This window comes from Euphorbia lathyris, unplaced genomic scaffold (genome assembly GCF_963576675.1).
Source record: "Euphorbia lathyris unplaced genomic scaffold, ddEupLath1.1 SCAFFOLD_22, whole genome shotgun sequence".
Classification (NCBI taxonomy): Eukaryota; Viridiplantae; Streptophyta; class Magnoliopsida; order Malpighiales; family Euphorbiaceae; genus Euphorbia; species Euphorbia lathyris.
This window is the reverse complement of record NW_027069463.1, coordinates 1-20,316: the sequence shown is the minus strand read 5'-3', so window position 1 is coordinate 20,316 and position 20,316 is coordinate 1. Positions and strand designations below refer to the sequence as shown.

General features: G+C 36.7%; 1 pseudogene; it reads left to right on the top strand.

The window, feature by feature from the left end:
* Positions 1-3,341: 3,341 nt before the first annotated feature.
* Positions 3,342-18,550, top strand: LOC136210454 (uncharacterized; annotated as a pseudogene).
* Positions 18,551-20,316: the final 1,766 nt, after the last annotated feature.

The following is a 20,316-nucleotide window of genomic DNA, read 5'->3' as shown; positions in this document are numbered from 1 at the left end:
GAAGACGTACCAGTCGATGTAAGTTGTCTTAATCATACTATATAGATATATACATGTTTAACTGTTTGTCCAACCATTTTTAAAAGAAAAAAAAGGGAAAGGGGTCTAACCCTTGTCCAATGTGTAAAACGAAAATGTTTTTTTTAAAGTAACAGAATAGTATTTATCAGTTTTAAAATAGCAAAAAAAAAAAAAAAAAAATCTTGTTTTAATGATGTAGGCAAAATGTTAATGGTTCTAACTTTTCAATGTTTGTTTTCAGCTCAATGTGCCAGAGTACGAGATTAATGTCGACAACGTTGTAGAGACACCTACAGACGGTCCTGCCGAAAAAAAATTAATGGATGCAGTTGCCAAAAGTGGCGAATGGGCGTATGGGGAAGGGCCAATACCCGACGAAGAGATGGCAAGGCTGGACTTGTCGTTTTTACAGGTAAATTGTCTTTTTCATGTTTACTTTTTCGATAAAAAAATGATAGTAAAATATTAAAAATCATAAAAAAAGAGATGTCTGTAAAATCATAACACGGGAGTAGTTTCCCTGAGTTTTCCATGTGTTTTCCGCGTGCTCGACATGCACGGGCGCCCTAATATTTTAAGATTTTTTTTTTTTAGAATTATTTTGCCTCAACTTGTAATATTTTTAAACTGATGAAAAAAAAATTAAATTCCATGTGTTTCCCTTTCATTTCAAACTCTCTGTGTTTTAGTTACTTTACTAATATTTTTTCATTATGGTTTCAGATGATCCAGTGCCCGGCCTTGATGACAGGGGACGGTAGGAGACAGCCGTCTTCAAGTTCACAGCCCATCGCCTCTCCAGTTAACGCGGTAAATGCTCTACCCTCCGCATCATTCTCCCAAGAAAAACCTATTTCTCCACAGCGTCATATCTTCGTTGAGCAACAACAACAACAACAACAACAAATGTCTCATGGTAATATCGATGCTAGTTCAAATTTTAGTATTTTAAGAGAGGAAAGTGTGACTTATAGAAATATTCCTGCCGGTCGTTTAAACCTCCACATAAATTTAGCGGAACCTCCGAGGGATGTTGATCTTCAAGCTCTGTGGATAAATGAGACGTTACATCAGATACTAACATACTGTTGGAACCGTCAGGACGTCCGGCCTGGTGACCAAGTCCAATTGGAAATGGTCAGCAACGCCAACCCACAGATGACCGTATGCATTACACCGAGACGGGGAGATCAACTCACTCCTGAGGTCATTTGCACACGGAAAGAGAAAATTCTGAACTCCAACGAAGATTTTATTTTTAGTGGATTTCTCAGGTTTACTCTATCCGTGTTTAGAACCCCTGTAGGTAACGGCAGACCTAGTAAAAATAGAAACCTAACGCTATCTTTTGCCGATTTCTGCAAAACTAAGGGTTCAATTGTTAATATTATTAACGAGGACAATTTATGCTTAGCGAGAGCTCTTGTCGTTGCTATTGCGTTTGTCCACAAAATGAAAGTGAGCAAAATCGTTGAGATTATGATAACATCTGTCGCTCAGGCCCCAGACACACAAAACAACGACAAGATGCTCTCGAATTATGTTAGCACGCAGGGGTGAATTTAGAAAACGGTGGTGGCGTAGATGAAATTCGTCAGTTTCAAGAATACTTGGACGGTTACGTCATCACAGTTTTTAATGAAAGAAGGGGGCGTAGCGCAATGTTCGAATGACCGGTTCCTCTCAATGCACAACATAGTCCTTTCCTCGACCTTTTTTATGAAAATAATCATTTTGTGACAATTACTTCGTTGACAGGTGCTTTTAATTCTGACCGTTTTTGTCGATCCTGTAAAATCGGATACACCAATATTGAGGATCATCGTTGTGGCACGACATGTCCTGCGTGCGTGCAGACACCTCGATGTGACAATACAGTGCCTATAGTAGTCTGTCGCATATGTAACAGAAACTTTTTCGGTATAGTCTGTTTTAACAAACATACAGGAACATACTCTCGAAAAAAACTTTATGTGAAGCCTTGCAGAAATGTCGTAATTGTCACAAAGTGTATTGTCTTCTTAGAAGGAAAACACCGCACCAGTGCGGCGAAATTTTTTGTGCCAATTGTGCCAGCTTTGAAAAGAGGGATCATTTTTGTCACGTTCAACCTATAAAAGATGTACAAAAAGCGCTTTCAAAGAAAGGAGTTTTGTACGTTTTTTTTATTATTGATTTGGAATGCACGCAGAGCACACCTACGGAAAAACTGAATGAATTATTACACGAGCCCAAAGTATGTGATGCCCGTCAATATTGCAATAAATGTATTGACAAAGGTGACCATAATCCTTGTGAAACCTGCGGTGAGCACGAAAATGTGTTTGGAGGCCAAAACTGTGTCGAAATGTTCGTTGATTATTTGCAAGATGGTGTTAAAACTTTTTCCAGCACTACCATTTTAGCCCATTATGCAAAGGGTTATGATACGCATTTCATTTTAAAAGAAATTGGTGAAAAGAGGGGGTGGGTTCCTGAAATAATTAATAACGGTTTCAAAATTTTAAATTTGAAGTATGGTAGCTTACTTCTTATTGATTCTCTCAATTTTCTGATGGCTCCATTGGCACAGCTGCCAATGATGATGTGCATTGAGGGGCAATTGGCAAGGGTGTATTATCCGCATTTATTTAACCGGCCCGAAAATCAAAATTATGTTGGACCCATGGATACTTACACCCCCCACCCCCCCCCTGGATACTTACACCCCGGATGATCTGTCTCCAGTCGCGAGGAGTGAGCTTATTGAATGGTATAACGAAAAAGTTCAAAATAACTATGTTTTCGACTTCCAGCGTGAAATATTATATTATTGCAAGCTGGGCGTTGAAATATTAGCTAAGACCTGCTTGAAATTTAGAATTATTTTCATCACAGAAACGACGATTGACCCCTTCAAAGAATGCATCACAATGCATCACGATCGCTGCAGCATGCATGCGAACATTTCTAAAATTGTTTTGTAAACCAAACACAATTGCTATCTAGTCCCTAGAAACGGTTATCGATTAATCGACAACCAAAGCAGAGTCGCTCTTTTATGGCTAGATTGGATGAATGAATCCCGCAATATGGACGTAAGGCATGCTGGCAACGGTCGCGAGACAGTCCCCGAAGGTCTCAATTTTAAATCTGACGGGTATGTCGCCGATGAAAGATTAATTCTCGAGTTCAATGGCTGCTGGTTTCATGGTTGCATCCATTGCTTTAAAGAGGGGAGGGACGAACCAATAAAAAATGCACCTGACGAGACCATGGAGTTACGTTACCAAAAAACAAAAAGTAGAGAGGCGAAAATTTTATGTTTAAAAGATGACAACATGGTTAGTCTGTACAAGTTGGAAAGCATCTGGGAATGTGAATTAACTTTGCTTCGGAGTTCGAACCCCAATGTTTTTCGATTTTGTGACACGGCTAATGAGTGGTACCATGTCCCACCTCTGAATCCCAAGGACGCATTTTATGGCGGAAGAACAAACGCAGTAAAGTTGTTTTACGAGGCTGATTTAGAGGGGGGTGAGTCTATAAATGCGGATGATCTGTGTTCCCTGTACCCATTTATTTGTACGAGGGGCAGTATACCCCTATCGCACCCCACAGAAGTCCTTTACGGGGACAGATGTGACGGTCTAGATGTTAGAAACTATACAGGTCTCATCAAGTGCACGGTTCTCCCTCCCGAAAGATTATATCATCCGGTTAATCCGGTAAATCTGACGGTATGTTTAGGATGCAACCACGTTTTTTCATTTAGATTTCATGTGTACAAAACGGTTGAACACCCGAACATACCGTCAGTTTTAAATCGTACGAGTACCTAATGGTTTTTTTATATTCAATCGACGCTATTATTTGTATCATGTATATTTATTTACCTTTTATTTTGTTTATTTTTATAGGTTTATCCGGGGCGGGTTAAACATCCGTTTCTTTTGCACTGGAGGTTTATCTGGTATCAAGAGGGATTCCAGCTTACGGATTAGACGGAGATAACATTCGAACGGGTTTAAATAAAAACCTAGGTTTCTCTAAGGAGGACCGAGAAGGAAATATCCGGAGGGTGGCCGAAGTAGCTGGAATGTTTGCTGTCAGCGGTGTCGTCACACTTTGCAGTTTCGTATCCCCCTTCTCTGCAGACCGACAATTGGCAAGGGATATTCATGCCGAGAATGATCTACCCTTCTTCGAGGTCTTCGTTGATACCCCACTTAACATTTGCGAAAAGAGGGATGTCAAGGGCTTGTATAAGAAAGCACGCCATGGCACTATCAAAGGTACGAAATTCTGATGATCAGTTCCTTGGGAATGTTCGAAGACTTTTCCGATGGCTTATTTTACAGGGTGTACCTACTTTTCTTGGGTCACTCTAGATTTTTGTATCAAAGCCCTTTAAATAAGTGTGTTTGTCAAAGTAGGTATAAGTGTTGTCAGATTGTTGGGAGAAGACTGTATAGGAAAAGGCTGTAGTGTTTTCACATAGTTCAATGTGATACGCACAGCTTTTTTCCTTCAATCTGGCAACTCCCAAGTAGCATTTATCAAGGAAAAAGTTGCAAATTTCTTGCAACTTTCTTGTCAGAATATTGCCATTTTTTAATAACACTTGGCCATATTCCAACAATATTCATGCAAGATTATTGATAAGAAATGTATCCTTCCTTTTTGGCTCATCCTTCGAAAAATATCGAAGTCCGGGACGATATTCTCGCAAGAGAACTGGCGGCTTCAAATGTGACATATAGGCAAATATCACTACTGATAAAAATTGCAAGAATTGGCAATTTTCTGACGACTTTCAAATCGATCGAATATTGACAAGAATATGGCTACTTTCTTATCATGTCTTGCAACTTTATCGCTGAAAATATAACAAGTTGCAATAAACATAGTGTATTATTATATTTGTTATTTTTGACTCGGTAATAAGTTCTCGAGGACAAAATGTTTTAACTAATTTCAATGAACAAATAAACAACTCAGTGATTTCTTGTTTAAATTTTGATTCAACTTTTTCACAGGTTTTACTGGCGTGGACCAGGAATATCAAAAACCTGAGTGTCCAAATTTAGTTATCAAAACGGAGGATTGTAGTGTTGAAGAAACTTGTATGAAAGTTGTTGATTTACTGGAAAAACATGTAAGTATCATCTATGCTATAGCTCTTTCTTCGTCATAATTTATATTCCTGTTAATTGGAAAGTGGGTATATTTTTTAAAAAGATATGAGCGAGTAATCAATCTAAGATATAGGTACCTACCTACTTATAAAAATAATTTCATACCGAGTTTTTTCGACTTTTTGTTGGGTAGGTATAGTCACCAGACGTTTCGACCTGCATAGGCGCCATCATCAGTGGTATTCATATATTGAGACTGTAACATATTTTATATTATGGTACTAATAAATATAGATACAGTATGAGACTTTCGACATACTTAGAAATTATTACCTACTCTAATCGTTGAAAATGCTGCAGAAAATTCGGCGTAGCATTATTGCGTAATTATAAGACACACACAGTTGCGTCCTCAACTTTGCCTCAATTGAAGAAGCTCCATTTTAAATACGTAAGGGTGGGGGAGAGAGTTTGAGGAGGGGTTTGGGGAAGAAATAAAACGGTTATGAATTTTGATTGGTTTTTTTTGAGCGATTGGATAAAAAAGTGGAGTTTTGTGTGCAATATGAGTGCGATATGCAGTTTATTGATGGAATAATATAAATTGATGACAATTTATCAGAGGTTTTGAGAAAAAATTAGGTAGGTTCCTAAGCTACGTTGTGTCGTTGAGGCGGTATTCAGAGACGCATTTTAAGGTTAAGGAGCATCTCAAGGGTTGGGGAGCCATATGAGATAGATTGCTTCCTCTTACTTGAGAAGCTCCTCAATATCTCCTCGACCTTAAAACACGTCTCTGAATACCGCCATAGTCTCAAAAGTTCCAAGCGACCTCAAATCTACCCCTCAGCATCTCAGCTATTTCAAAAGCACAAGTCAAATTTTCAAGGATTTAATGCCGTCAACCCGCATATGTACGAAATTTAATGATCTGCCAAGAAACAATTGAGACGTAAATACCTATGTGAGATCGCTTGAAATTCCAGAAAAACTCCCGCTATCTTTTAAACATGCCAATGGTAACTCGCTTGCTTGCCCTCCTGTCTTAATCCTTTTTTCATGTCAGACGTATACCTACTTACGTATGTGGCTGATTAGATACACTGATTTGTTTGCAGAGGAGGGAAGTATTAACTTTGAATATTTTTCACAGAAAGACTCTTAATTGTTAAAGCAATGAAAAAAATCACTTTTATCTCTGCTTGAAATTTTGCATAGTAATGGCTCAGCTTTCTGAACTGTTGTAAACTTTGTTTTTTCTATATAAAAAGTTTTTTAGTTTAGAGAAAGCATGTACAAGGTGGGTATGGTTGTACATTTCTTGTTCTGCTATTATTTGAAATGTTTATTCATAAATTTTTTCAGGACATCATTCCTATGAGAAAAGATTCCTGTGGCATCATTCCGGAATTGTTTGTCTCCAAAAATGGAATCTCTATAGCCAAAACAGAAGCAATGGAGTTACCACGCCTGGATATTTCTGTTGTTGATCTGCAGTGGGTACAAGTTTTGGCGGAGGGTTGGGCAACACCTTTAAAAGGCTTCATTACAAAGGATCAATTCCTTCAGGTTTGTTTCATTTTGAATGATAGAAGGGATTTACTTTCCCCAGTTTACCAATGCCACATTTACACTATAAGTAGTTATACTTCATTGCATCCAAGTTGCTCGCAACATGATACAAATCAAATTGGTTGTGATAAAAAATAATAGCTGATTCCCAATTTGAAAATTGGGTCGAATGGTAGACATACTGAATAATGCGCATCCACAAACATCTATCCAAAAATATTATTTTCACTTTCAAACTCAATTTTCGCACATTACATCATAACGTATGAATATTGTTAGAAACATCTTGGAATGCTCACACATTTGTGCATAAGTGGAATGTGTCCACAGTGCTGTTTACATATAAAATAAAACTCAAATTTGGTGAGATCAAAAATTGGTCCTTATCGCTATATCGCCTCTATTTTGAAACACGAGGGATTCATAAACATTTACAATTAGATCAGAAAACTCTTTAACTCAGAATACTTCTAGATTAGGCGACTACTTAATGCATACAGTGAAAACAGGATGTAACAAACTTTATTACAAGACATTTTCCGCAATACATCATATGTTGAATCAATTTGTTTGTAACGAATTGAACTTTGGACCGGTGAATTTTTTTGTGTCTGGTTTTGACGATAGTTCTATTTTTAAATGTTTTATTTAAAGTTTTAATAACAAGGCTTATACATAAAATGATTTTCCACAATACATAGCTTTCTGTTTATACTTTTTTCTGCATATTTTTAGATCTTTTAAAAATTCTTATGTCTTAATATTCCAGATGATCAGGCTTTTTATGATGAAAAGATTAAATTTTAATGTGTTGAACATTGTCTTAATTTGTTCAGACTCTCCATTTCAACAGTTTGGCAGACGATGTAAATCTATCGGTAGCAATAGTTTTACCTGTTTCAAACGAAGATAAGGATAGGCTTTTTGGGTGTGGTGCTTTTACACTATGGCACAACGAGAAGCCCTATGCCATTATGCGTTCACCTTCCTTATACCCTCATCCTAAAGAAGAATGGGTTGCCCGCCAGTTTGGTACCACTTATAAGGATCATCCATGTATAAAAGTGAGCAATTTAATATTTTTCGGCAACAGTATTTTGTATTTTTTTCACTGTTCTGTAAAAACCTTGGTATAAAGTTGAATGATAGTTTTTCTGTTTTGTAATTCGATTTAAAGCTCAGTCACTTTGAAGAAAGATTTGCATCTGATTGTTGAGTGAGTGTATGGGCCAAATTTTAAGTCACTCCTTGAAACTTCCTTGACTTGAGATTTCCTTCAGTCCTCCTCAGGAATAGGGATTTCAATGTAGTCAAAGAGAACTCAAGGACATCTCAAGTCAAGGAAGTTTCAAGGAGTGTCTGAAAATTTGGACCTAAGACTAGTTGAAGCAGGAAGGTTTCAGAGTATTCTACACGAAGCAAATTTCTTCAATCAGAGGAGAAGATATAGTTGACCTCCCCTCGTAGAAGTCCAACAATAACAGTTTTAAAACTATTTGAGTATGAGATACAGTGGAATGATGGATTAGACCAATACCGTCTCACTCCCAACGAGTTGCGTGCCCAATTCAAAACGATGGAAGCAGACACTGTTTTTGCTTTTCAGCTTAAGAATCCGATCCACAATGGACACGCTCTTCTTATGCAGGTAAATTTTTTGTTACAAAACAAAGGTTTATCTTGGTTCAAAGAAGTGAAAAGGCAATTTTTTATGGTCATCTTTCATTTACTATGTCGATAACCCAAAACAGTTCATTTTTAAGAAGTGATAAAATGATGCATAAAAAGTATTGGACAATTTATTACTAGTTGTTTTTTTTACTAACAGTAAATAAAGAAAAATATTTTTTAAACATATACAGGGTGTTTAAAAATGATGTGCATTAAGTTTAAGAGCGTATTATAGAGGTAAAAACAAGACATTGATTCCCTATTAACATACGTCCGGAAATACCTCCTTTTGCTTTAGAGCTTGCCGTAGTGGCAGAAAAGTAACAGCTTTTATTTAAATGCGGCAAAAGTTACAAACGAATGGTCACACGATTGAGGTTAGCTACTCAATTTTTTTATTTGGAGATAATTCATTTGCCTAAAAAAATTACTAAGAAATTACAAGGGTGTTTTTCAGGGGGCACCGTATTTTCAAATGCAAGAATGTTGTTGCCGTTTAAGATTTAGAGAACTGAACAACAATATCAAAATGTAGAACTTGGGTCTTCCCCATTTTTTCCGTAGGATGCTTAGTTTTCCAGATAATCAGGGAGAGGAGGAAAAATCTGATGCTATAATAAAAGCTTACATGGAAGTCATACAAAGTACAGTTTGACTGAATGACTACTCCATTGGAGAACGAAATATTAAACACTATGCCCACAAAATATTGTTCAGACCCTCATGCAAACCAGAGACATGTTCCATCCCTTTTCGGCCTCATCAGTGCAATGCAGCTGTTGTTTGAAACATTGAACGTTATGAGAAAGCATATTGAAGCAATTCCAAAATCACTCAACGAGATCCCAGCTAATCATTGGTTTGCTCATGCACTCTAGTGTGAAAATAGGACAACTGAACCTCTGTTGTTAAAATACAAGCAAAAGATAGGTCGATCAGCGTAAAAGCATCATGTAAAATGTTTTTTTTTTTTTATTTTACCAACAGAACTTAAAAAAGTAAAGAGAGTATTAGATAGCTTGTCTGAAACACTCTGGTTGCTCTTTTAAATTGTAAATGAATCGCATTCAGCAGATACTTCTCAGTTTTGAGAAAACAGATTTGAAGTTTAATTGCTCTGTAAGACTTTATTGTGTAACATATTTTAAATATACTAAGTAATATTATTTTGAAGCTGTCCTGCTAAAAATTTTCCTCACCAATTTTCCATGCCGCAAGGAAATCACTTGGAAATCAGGGTTGCCACTGTTGCTGTGATTTTCGAAAACCTCACATGTCCGTACTTAGAAAGTCACATAGAATCATACCATTTCTTCCGATGTGACAGGGTTCTCCATCGGGATTTATGTAGGAGTGACCTTCCATGTAATCGACGAGACGGCTTGTGGGCAGATCCATATGTGCCTGAATGTACGGTAGCATGCTACCAGAAAGTGAAAGACTGGCCCACGAACCCAGGTAAGCTTATGCTCGAGCAAGGTTATTTCGAGTATAAGTTGATCAAGGATGCTGCTTTGTTAGAAAGTATGGACCTAGGGTGTTTCGTTTAATCGGTTGTTACAAGGTAGGGACATGTCTACATAGTCGTAAGAAACAAAAAGTTAGAAATATAATTTGTAAATATGTATATTGTTTGACTGCATGTATTACTTAACGTTTAGTTTTAGTGTTTTTCTTTTATACGGTATATTAAAATAGCCCCCCACCGCCCACCAAGCCCATACCCCCCAACGGCAGCAATAACAATGACAGTAAAAAAAAAAGAAAAAACAGCATCGATATTACTTGTATTAAAAAAATATATAAGATGCTTATTAAATTAAAAATAAATTTTGTTCAGCCAAAAAAATTATGGACGATCTAATTTTCACAAATATGTTGGAAATCCCTGAGGATGTCATGGAGATATTGGTTCAAAACTGGACAAGCATGAACTTGGCCAGAGAAGTCGCTTGGCCAGACAACGAAAACGTCACAGCAGTTGATCCTGAAGACGTACCAGTCCATGTAAGTTGTCTTAATCATACTATATAGATATATACATTTTTAACTGTTTGTACAACCATTTTTAAAAGAAAAAAAAGGGAAAGGGGTCTAACCCTTGTCCAATGTGTAAAAACGAAAATGATATTTTTTTTAAAGTAACAGAACAGAATATTAGTTATCAGTTTTAAAATAGCAAAAGAAAAAAAAAATCTTGTTTTAATGATGTAGGCAAAACGTTAAAGGTTCTAACTTTTCAATGTTTGTTCTCAGCTCAATGTTCCAGAGTACGAGATTAATGTCGACAACGTTGTAGAGACACCTACAGACGGTCCTGCCGAAAAAAAATTAATGGATGAAGTTGCCATAAGTGGAGAATGGGCGTATGGGGAAGAGCAAATACCCGACGCCGAGATGGCAAGGCTTGACTTGTCGTTTTTACAGGTAATTTGTCTTTTTTTTTCTATGTATTATTTTTCTGAAAAAAAAATGGTAGTAAAATATTCAAAATTTATTAAAGTTTAACTGTTTTTACAACCATTTTTACAAGGAAAAAAAAGGGGGCGGGGGTTTTAAACCTTGCATAATGTGTAAAAACATTTTTTTTAAAGTAACAGAGGAGAGTAGTATTTATCAGTTTTAAAATAGCGAAAATAAACATTCTTGTTTTAAAACAACTTCTCTAACGGTATAAGGAAAATGTTAAAGATTCTAACTTTTCAATGATTGTTTGCAGCTCACTGTACCAGAGTACGAGATTAATGTCAACAACGTTGTGGAGACGCCTACAGACGGTCCTGCCGAAAAAAAATGAATGGAGGAAGTTGCCATAAGTTGAGAATGGGCGTATGGGGAAGAGCAAATACCCGACGAAGAGATGGCAAGGCTGGACTTGTCGTTTTTACAGGTAAATTGTCTTTTTCATGTTTACTTTTTCGATAAAAAAATGATAGTAAAATATTAAAAATCATAAAAAAAGAGATGTCTGTAAAATCATAACACGGGAGTAGTTTCCCTTAGTTTTCCCCGTGCTCGACATGCACGGGGAAAACTCTGAACTTCAACGAAGATTTTATTTTAGTGGATTTCTCAGGTTTACTCTATCCGTGTTTAGAACCCCTGTAGGTAACGGCAGACCTAGTAAAAATAGAAACCTAACGCTATCTTTTGCCGATTTCTGCAAAACTAAGGGTTCAATTGTTAATATTATTAACGAGGACAATCTATGCTTAGCGAGAGCTCTTGTCGTTGCTATTGCGTTTGTCCACAAAATGAAAGTGAGCAAAATCGTTGAGATTATGATAACATCTGTCGCTCAGGCCCCAGACACACATAACAAAGACAAGATGCTCGCGAATTATGTGAGCACGCAGGGGTGAATTTAGAAAACGGTGGTGGCGTAGATAAAATTCGTCAGTTTCAAGAATACTTGGACGGTTACGTCATCACAGTTTTTAATGAAAGAAGGGGGCGTAGCGCAATGTTCGAAGGACCGGTTCCTCTCAATGCACAACATAGTCGTTTCCTCGACCTTTTTTATGAAAATAATCATTTTGTGACAATTACTTCGTTGACAGGTGCTTTTAATTCTGACCGTTTTTGTCGATCGTGTAAAATCGGATACACCAATATTGAGGATCATCGTTGTGGCACGACATGTCCTGCGTGCGTGCAGACACCTCGATGTGACAATACAGTGCCTATAGTAGTCTGTCGCATATGTAACAGAAACTTTTTCGGTATAGTCTGTTTTAACAAACATACAGGAACATACTCTCGAAAAAAACATTATGTGAAGCCTTGCAGAAATGTCGTAATTGTCACAAAGTGTATTGTCTTCTTAGAAGGAAAACACCGCACCAATGCGGCGAAATTTTTTGTGCCAATTGTGCCAGCTTTGAAAAGAGGGATCATTTGTGTCACGTTCAACCTATAATGGTATAACGAAAAAGTTCAAAATAACTATGTTTTCGACTTCCAGCGTGAAATATTATATTATTGCAAGCTGGACGTTGAAATATTAGCTAAGGCCTGCTTGAAATTTAGAATTATTTTCCTCAAAGAAACGACGATTGACCCCTTCAAAGAATGCATCACGATCGCTGCAGCATGCATGCGAACATTTCTAAAATTGTTTTGTAAACCAAACACAATTGCTATCTAGTCCCTAGAAACGGTTATCGATTAATCGACAACCAAAGCAGAGTCGCTATATAGCTCCAGTTCTGACATACTTTACTGACCCATTAAGTAGATATCTTGTTACAAATACAATGATGTATTTGTTATTTTTGACTCGGTAATAAGTTCTCGAGGACAAAATGTTTTTTACCTAATTTCAATGAACAAATAAACAAGTCAGTGTTTTCTTGTTTAAATTTTGATTTAACTTTTGCACAGGTTTTACTGGCGTGCACCAGGAATATCAAAAACCTGAGTGTCCAAATTTAGTTATCAAAACGGAGGAATGTAGTGTTGATGAAACTTGTATGAAAGTTGTTGATTTACTGGAAAAACATGTAAGTATTGTAATGATATTAAGTCCTCTGAGACACAAAGGGTTTCAGCCTACAGAAGGGATCACCATTCAGCTAGTAATCTTTGCTGTACGCAATTGTAAATGACCAAGATGCGTTTTGGAGTCAGTTTCTGGAGCTGGAAACTCCCTCCAAACCGTACGAAAGCCACAAATAGTCGACGTAAGCATGGTGGCTCGCTGAGCAGCGAGCGTTTCCGAGCCGACTCCCATTTCTGCGGATTTCAGCAAAATCAGCTCCTCAACGGGTAGTTCGAGGCTGGAACCCAGGAGACTCGTTTTTGGGAGCTGGTGTCTGCACATTCCTTTTAGAGTCTTCATTCGAGACGCTCCTTACACGGACTAGTTAAGCGAGAGTCCGTTTTCCGGGCTCGGGCCCCTTCGGGGTCCGTGCAATGCCCGTTAGTCGTCGCCGTTGATGTACGTAAACACATCCCCTTTTGTACTATTATACTATTTATATTATTAGATTATATCTCGATTACTATTAATTTAATAGCATTTTAAATTAATTTCAATAATTAATGACCGAATGAGGTTCGCACTCATTGTAACCGTGAATTTGTCAAGTAGTCGCCCAGTGCAGTTACTGTTTTTGTGCGTTGTTCGATATCTTATTTAATTATATTTCTCATTGCCGGCGCAATTATTAGTGTTTTATCATTTTAACTATAAGTTCTTCACCCTTTTCCCCTATCCCCTTTGTCCGGCGATTTGCGCTCGCGTTCCGTTCCGGCCGCTACCTTAGCGTCGACGTACCCGGACAGGTAAGTCCCTTTTCGAATTACTGTCCCTCATCTTTCACCGTTTTTTCCTTTTCTTCGCAACTTTCAATCGTTAAGGCCTAGAACTTCCCTTACTCGCAAGCCAAGCGATGGATCGTCCCCAATTCCCCCATTTCTAGCCGAAATAACACAACACGCGCAGCGTTATTAATTAATGGTGCATTATTTTGTCCGAAGTTCGTGCGTGAATAATCGTGAAAAACTCTACCATTTATTAGAATAGCAATTATTGATTCAGAACTCCGCAAGTGAACAATACTTTTCACAATACCTTCTCCTACACCCCCATTGTAAAGGGAAAACAAACGATTTCCCTCCTCCACTTCAACTGTGAAGGGAAAGCAAACAATTTCCCTTCACTATGTTACCAAGTAAAGGGAAAAGAAATAATCTTTCCCATTACGCAAATTTCACTCTACGTAACGAGTGAAATTTGCGCCATAACAGTATCATCTATGCTATAGCTCCTTCTTCGTCATAATTTATATTCTTATTAATTGGAATGTGGGTATATTTTTTAAAAAGATATGAGCGAGTAATCAATCTAAGGTATACCTACCTACTTATAAAAATAATTTCTTACCGAGTTTTTTGACCTTTTGTTGGGTAGGTATAGTCACCAGACGTTTTGACCTGCATGGACGCCATCTTCAGTGGCATTCATTTATTGAGACTGTAACATATTTTATATTATGGTACTAATAAATATAGATACAGTATGAGACTTTCGACATAAATAGAAATTATAACCTACTCTAATCGTTGAAAATGCTGGAGAAAATTTGGCGTAGCATTTTTGCGTAATTATAAGACGCTCACAGTTGCGTCCTCAACTTTGCCTCAATTGAAGAAGCTCCATTTTAAATACGTAAGGGCGGGGGAGAGTTTGTGGAGGGGTTTAGGGAAGAAATAAAACGGTTATGAATTTTGATTGGTTTTTTTTTTAAGCGATTGGATAAAAAAGTGGATTTTTGTGTGCAATATGAGTACGATATGCAATTTATTGATGGAATAATATAAATTGATGACAATTTATCAGAGGTTTTGAGAAAAAAATTAGGTAGGATCCTAAGCTACGTTGTGTCGTTGAGGCGGTATTCAGAGACGCATTTTAAGGTTAAGGAGCTTCTCAAGGGTTGAGGAGCCATATGCGATAGATCGCTTCCTCTTACTTGAGGAGCTCCTCAATATCTGCTCGACCTTAAAACACGTCTCTGAATACCGCCCTTAGTCTCAAAAGTTCCAAGCGACCTCAAATCTACCCCTCAGCATCTCAGCTATTTCAAAAGCATAAGTCAAATTTTCAAGGATTTAATGCCGTCAACCCGCATATGTACGAAATTTAATGATCTGCGAAGAAACAATTGGGACGTAAACACCTATGTGAGATCGCTTGAAATTCCAAAAAAACTCCCACTATCTTTTAAACATGCCAATGGTAACTCGCTTGCTTGCCCTCCTGTCGTAATTCCTTTTTTCAAGTCACACGTATACCTACTTACGTATGTGGCTGATTAGATACACTGATTCGTTTACAGAGGAGGGAAGTATTAGCTTTGAATATTTTTCACAGAAAGACTCTTAATTGTTAAAGCAAAGAAAAAAATCACTTTTATCCCTGCTTGAAATTTTGCATAGTAATGGCTCAGCTTTCTGAACTGTTGTAAACTTTGTTTTTTCTATCTAAAAAGTTTTTTGGTTTAGAGAAAGCAAGTACTAGGTGGGTATGGTTGTACAATTTTTCTTTTGGTATTATTTGAAATGTTTATTCATAAATTTTTTCAGGACATCATTCCTAAGAGAAAAGATTCCTGTGGCATCATTCCGGAGTTGTTTGTCTCCAAAAATGGAATCTCTATAGCCAAAACAGAAGCAATGGAGTTACCACGCCTGGATATTTCTGTTGTTGATCTGCAGTGGGTACAAGTTTTGGCGGAGTGTTGGGCATCACCTTTAAAAGGCTTCATGACAGAGGATCAATTCCTTCAGGTTTGTTTCATTTTGAATGAGAGAAGGGATTTACTTTCCCCAGTTTACCAATGCCACATTTACACTATAAGTAGTTATACTTCATTGCATCCAAGTTGCTCGCAACATCATACAAATCAAATAGGCTGTGATAAAAAAATAATAGCTGATTCCCAATTTGAAAATTGGGTCGAATGGTAGACATACTGAATAATGCGCATCCACAAACATCTATCCAAAAATATTATTTTCACTTTCAAACTCAATTTTCGCACATTACATCATACCGTATGAATATTGTTAGAAACATCTTGGAATGTCCACACATTTGTGCATAAGCGGAATGTGTCCACAGTGCTGTTTACATATAAAATAAAACTCAAATTTGGAGAGATCAAAAATTGGTCCTTATCGCTATATCGCCTCTATTTTGAAACACGTGGGATTCAGGAATCATTTACAATTAGATCAGAAAACTCTTTAACTCAGGATACTTCTAGATTTGGCGACTACTTAATGCATACAGTGAAAACAGGATATAACAAACTTTATTACAAGACATTTTCCGCAATACTTCATATGTTGAATCAATTTGTTTGTAACGAATTGATCTTTGGACCGGTGGATTTTTTTGTGTCTGGTTTTTACGATAGTTCTATTTTTAAATGTTTTATTTAAAGTTTTAATAACAAGGCTTATACATAAAATGATTTTCCACATGTCATATTAGTCTGTTTATACTTTTTTCTGCATATTTTTAGATCTTTTAAAAATTCATATGTCTTAATATTCTAGATAATCAGGCTTTTTATGATAAAAAAATTAAATTTTAATGTGTTGAACTTTGTCTTACTTTGTTCAGACTCTCCATTTCAACAGTATGGAAGACGATGTAAATCTATCGGTAACAATAGTTTTACCTGTTTCAAACGAAGATAAGGAAAGGGTTTTTGGGTGTGGTGCTTTTACACTATGGCACAACGAGAAGCCCTATGCCATTATGCGTGCACCTTCCTATTACCCTCATCCTAAAGAAGAAAGGGTTGCCCGCCAGTTTGGTACCACTCATAAGGATCATCCATGTATAAAAGTGAGCAATTTAATATTTTTCGGCAACAGTATTTTGTATTTTTTTCACTGTTCCGTAAAAACCTTGGTATAAAGTTGAATGATAGTTTTTCTGTTTTGTAATTCGATTTAAAGCTCAGTCACTTTGAAGAAAGTTTTGCATCTGATTGTTGAGTGAGTGTATGGGCCAAATTTTAAGTCACTCCTTGAAACTGCCTTGACTTGAGATTTCCTTCAGTCCTCCTCAGGAATAGGGATTCCAATGTAGTCAAAAATAACTCAAGGAAATCTCAAGTCAAGGAAGTTTCAAGGAGTGTCTGAAAATTTGGACCTAAGACTAGTTGAAGCAGAAAGGTTTCAGAGTATACTACACGAAGCACATATCTTCAATCAGAGGCGGAGATATAGTTGACCTCCCCTTGTAGAAGTCCAACAATAACAGTTTTAAAACTGTTTGAGTAAAAAAAAAAGTTGTGACCGGTTACTTGGTAAAAAGTTAAGTGTGAAATTAAAAAAATTAATTTGAAAAATGAACCTGAAACTTTACTGGTCTCCCTCAATGTACTTTCCCCAGCTGTCAATTTTTATCAACGTTTTTTCCAATGGTGAAAGCACGTTTGGAAAGCGCCATGCAGAATGTTTGAGTTGTGGTTCTTCAAATTTCCTCCACTGAATCAAATCTTGGTCCTTTTAATGTTCACTTCAATAAATCTGCTAGAGCAAGATTAAGCGAATAGGAGGGATGATGCAGAGTCCATTATCTATTCTTTTGAACCAATCAAAATACTGCGATTGACTTATAGAACTGTCTTCATACACCTCCTGTATTAACCTTAACGTTTCAGCTCAATTTTTATTAATTTTAAAACCAAACATGACATTAATTTGCTGCTTAATCGTACACCCCATAGGTACAGAAAATAGAAAAACTGCAGAGCACACCTGACTACTCTCACATTGAGTTGACATACCAGTGGCGTCTCCTGAGCCTAGTTTTGGGCTGGCGCACTAACACATGAAACAAAATCAACTCCTTAATATAGCAGTAACAATGTAAGTTTTGTTGCGTGATGCAGTGCGATAGCCAAAAATTAGGCTTAGAAGGTGCCACTGATACACCGAATGCATCTTAATTGAGATAAATACATGATTGGGATGGAAAAATCTTTGTCAGCTTATCAGCTACCTTTGCTGAGTTCACGTTCATGATGATAAGACCAACTGTCCGATCGTTATCGCAAAAGTCCGGTTACTGTTTGATCAGCTGTCCAATACCTAAAATTGATGGTTTTATATGTTGAAGTTGGAACAAAACACATTGACTGGTGAGGAGATTTGCCAAACCATTACGTGCCCAATTCGTCAAAAAGCTTGCGTGTGTAAAATTGGTAGCCATGCAGAATATGTTTTGGCCCTATTGATCTAGCTTTATTTGCTTTTTCATAAGGAGTAAAATAAGAGGAAAGCAGTTTCTCATCTGAGCTGATTTTACCAATGGGACAACCTGATTTTGGACAAGTTTTAGTGAAAAAATGAAACTACTAATTACAAGGTGAATGCAAGTTTATTTTTCATCTTAATCCTATCAGCTTAGATATTTTTTTTATGATCATGCTATTATTTTATCTTAGGATATCTACGAGAGCGGAGACTGGTTGGTTGGTGGTGAGTTAGAAGTTTTGGAGCGGATACAGTGGAATGATGGATTAGACCAATACCGTCTCACTCCCAACGAGTTGCGTGCCCAATTCAAAACGATGGAAGCAGACGCTGTTTTTGCTTTTCAGCTTAAGAATCCGATCCACAATGGACACGCTCTTCTTATGCAGGTAAATTTTTTGTTACAAAACAAAGGTTTATCTTGGTTCAAAGAAGTGAAAAGGCAATTTTTTATGGTCAACTTTCATTTACTATGTCGATAACCCAAAACCAGTTCATTTTTAAGAAGTGATAAAATGATGCATAAAAAGTATTGGACAATTTATTAACTAGTTGTTTTTTTTACTAACAGTAAGTAAAGAAAAATAATTTTTAAACATATACAGGGTGTTTAAAAATGATGTGCATTAAGATTAAGAGTCTATTATAGAGGTAAAAACAAGACTTTGATTCCCTATTAACATACGTCCGGAAATACCTCCATTTTGCTTTAGAGCTTGCCGTAGTGGCAGAAAAGTAACAGCTTTTATTTAAATGCGGCAAAAGTTACAAACGAATGGTCACACGACTGAGGTTAGCTACTCAATTTTTTTATTTGGAGTTAATTCATTTGCCTAAAAATATTATTATGAAATTACAAGGGTGTTTTTCAGGGGGCACCGTATTTTCAAATGCAAGAATGTTGTTGCCGTTTAAGATTAGAACACTGAACAACAATATCAAAATGTAGAACTTGGGTCTTCCCCATTTTTTCGTAGGATGCTTAGTTTTCCAGATAATCAGGAAGAGGAGGAAAAATCTGATGCTATAATAAAAGCTTACATGGAAGTCATACAAAGTACAGTTTGACTGAATGACTACTCCATTGGAGAACGAAATATTAAACACTATACCCACCAAATATTGTTCAGACCCTCAAGCAAACCAGAGACATGTTCCATCCCTTTTCGGCCTCATCAGTGCAATGCAGCTGTTGATTGAAACATTGAACGTTATGAGAAAGCATATTGAAGCAATTCCAAAATCACTCAATGAGATCCCAGCTAATCTTTGGTTTGCTTATGCACTCTAGTGTGAAAATAGGACAACTGAACCTCTGTTGTTAAAATACAAGCAAAAGATAGGTCGATCAGCGTAAAAGCATCATGTAAAATGTTTTTTTATTTTTGTTTTACCAACAGAACTTAAAAAAGTAAAGAGAGTATTTGATAGCTTGGCTGAAACACTCTGGTTGCTCTTTTAAATTGTAAATGAATCGCATTCAGCAGCAAGTCCTCAGTTTTGAGAAAACAGATTTGAAGTTTAATTGCTCTGTAAGGCTGTATTGTGTAACATATTTTAAATATACTAAGTAATATTATTTTGAAGCTGTCCTGCTAAAAATTTTCCTCACCAATTTTCCATGCCGCAAGGAAATCACTTGGAAATCAGGGTTGCCACTGTTGGTGTGATTTTCGAAAAAATTTGATTTAAAGTTGTAAATTTGACTTCGGCTTACATTTCTATGACGTAAAAGCTTTTATAATCTTATATTCAAACATTGTTTATTAATCAAATGTAGTCTTTGAGAAGCATGTTAATTTTCTAAATAAAAAAAAAGCGAAATGGCAACGCTTATTCTCATGTAGCATGAAAAATTGGCAAGGAACATTTTTAGCTTGATGATTCTGAACTACAAACTTTTTAAATATTACATTGATGCTAGTTGTATTCAAAATTACCCATTGTTTAATTTTTTTTAGGACGTGGGTTGGTTCTTTGTTGCCCAATGAGGATGGGATATTTTAAATAGTTAACAGAAAATTACAACACGAATTGAGAATGATTGCAAACGTGATTTCACTCCAACAGTAGTGACGTCATGCATGTTAGAATAGGTAATTTTAAAGGTTGCACATTGCATGTTAAGTCCAGCAACGCAGCATGCATACATGCC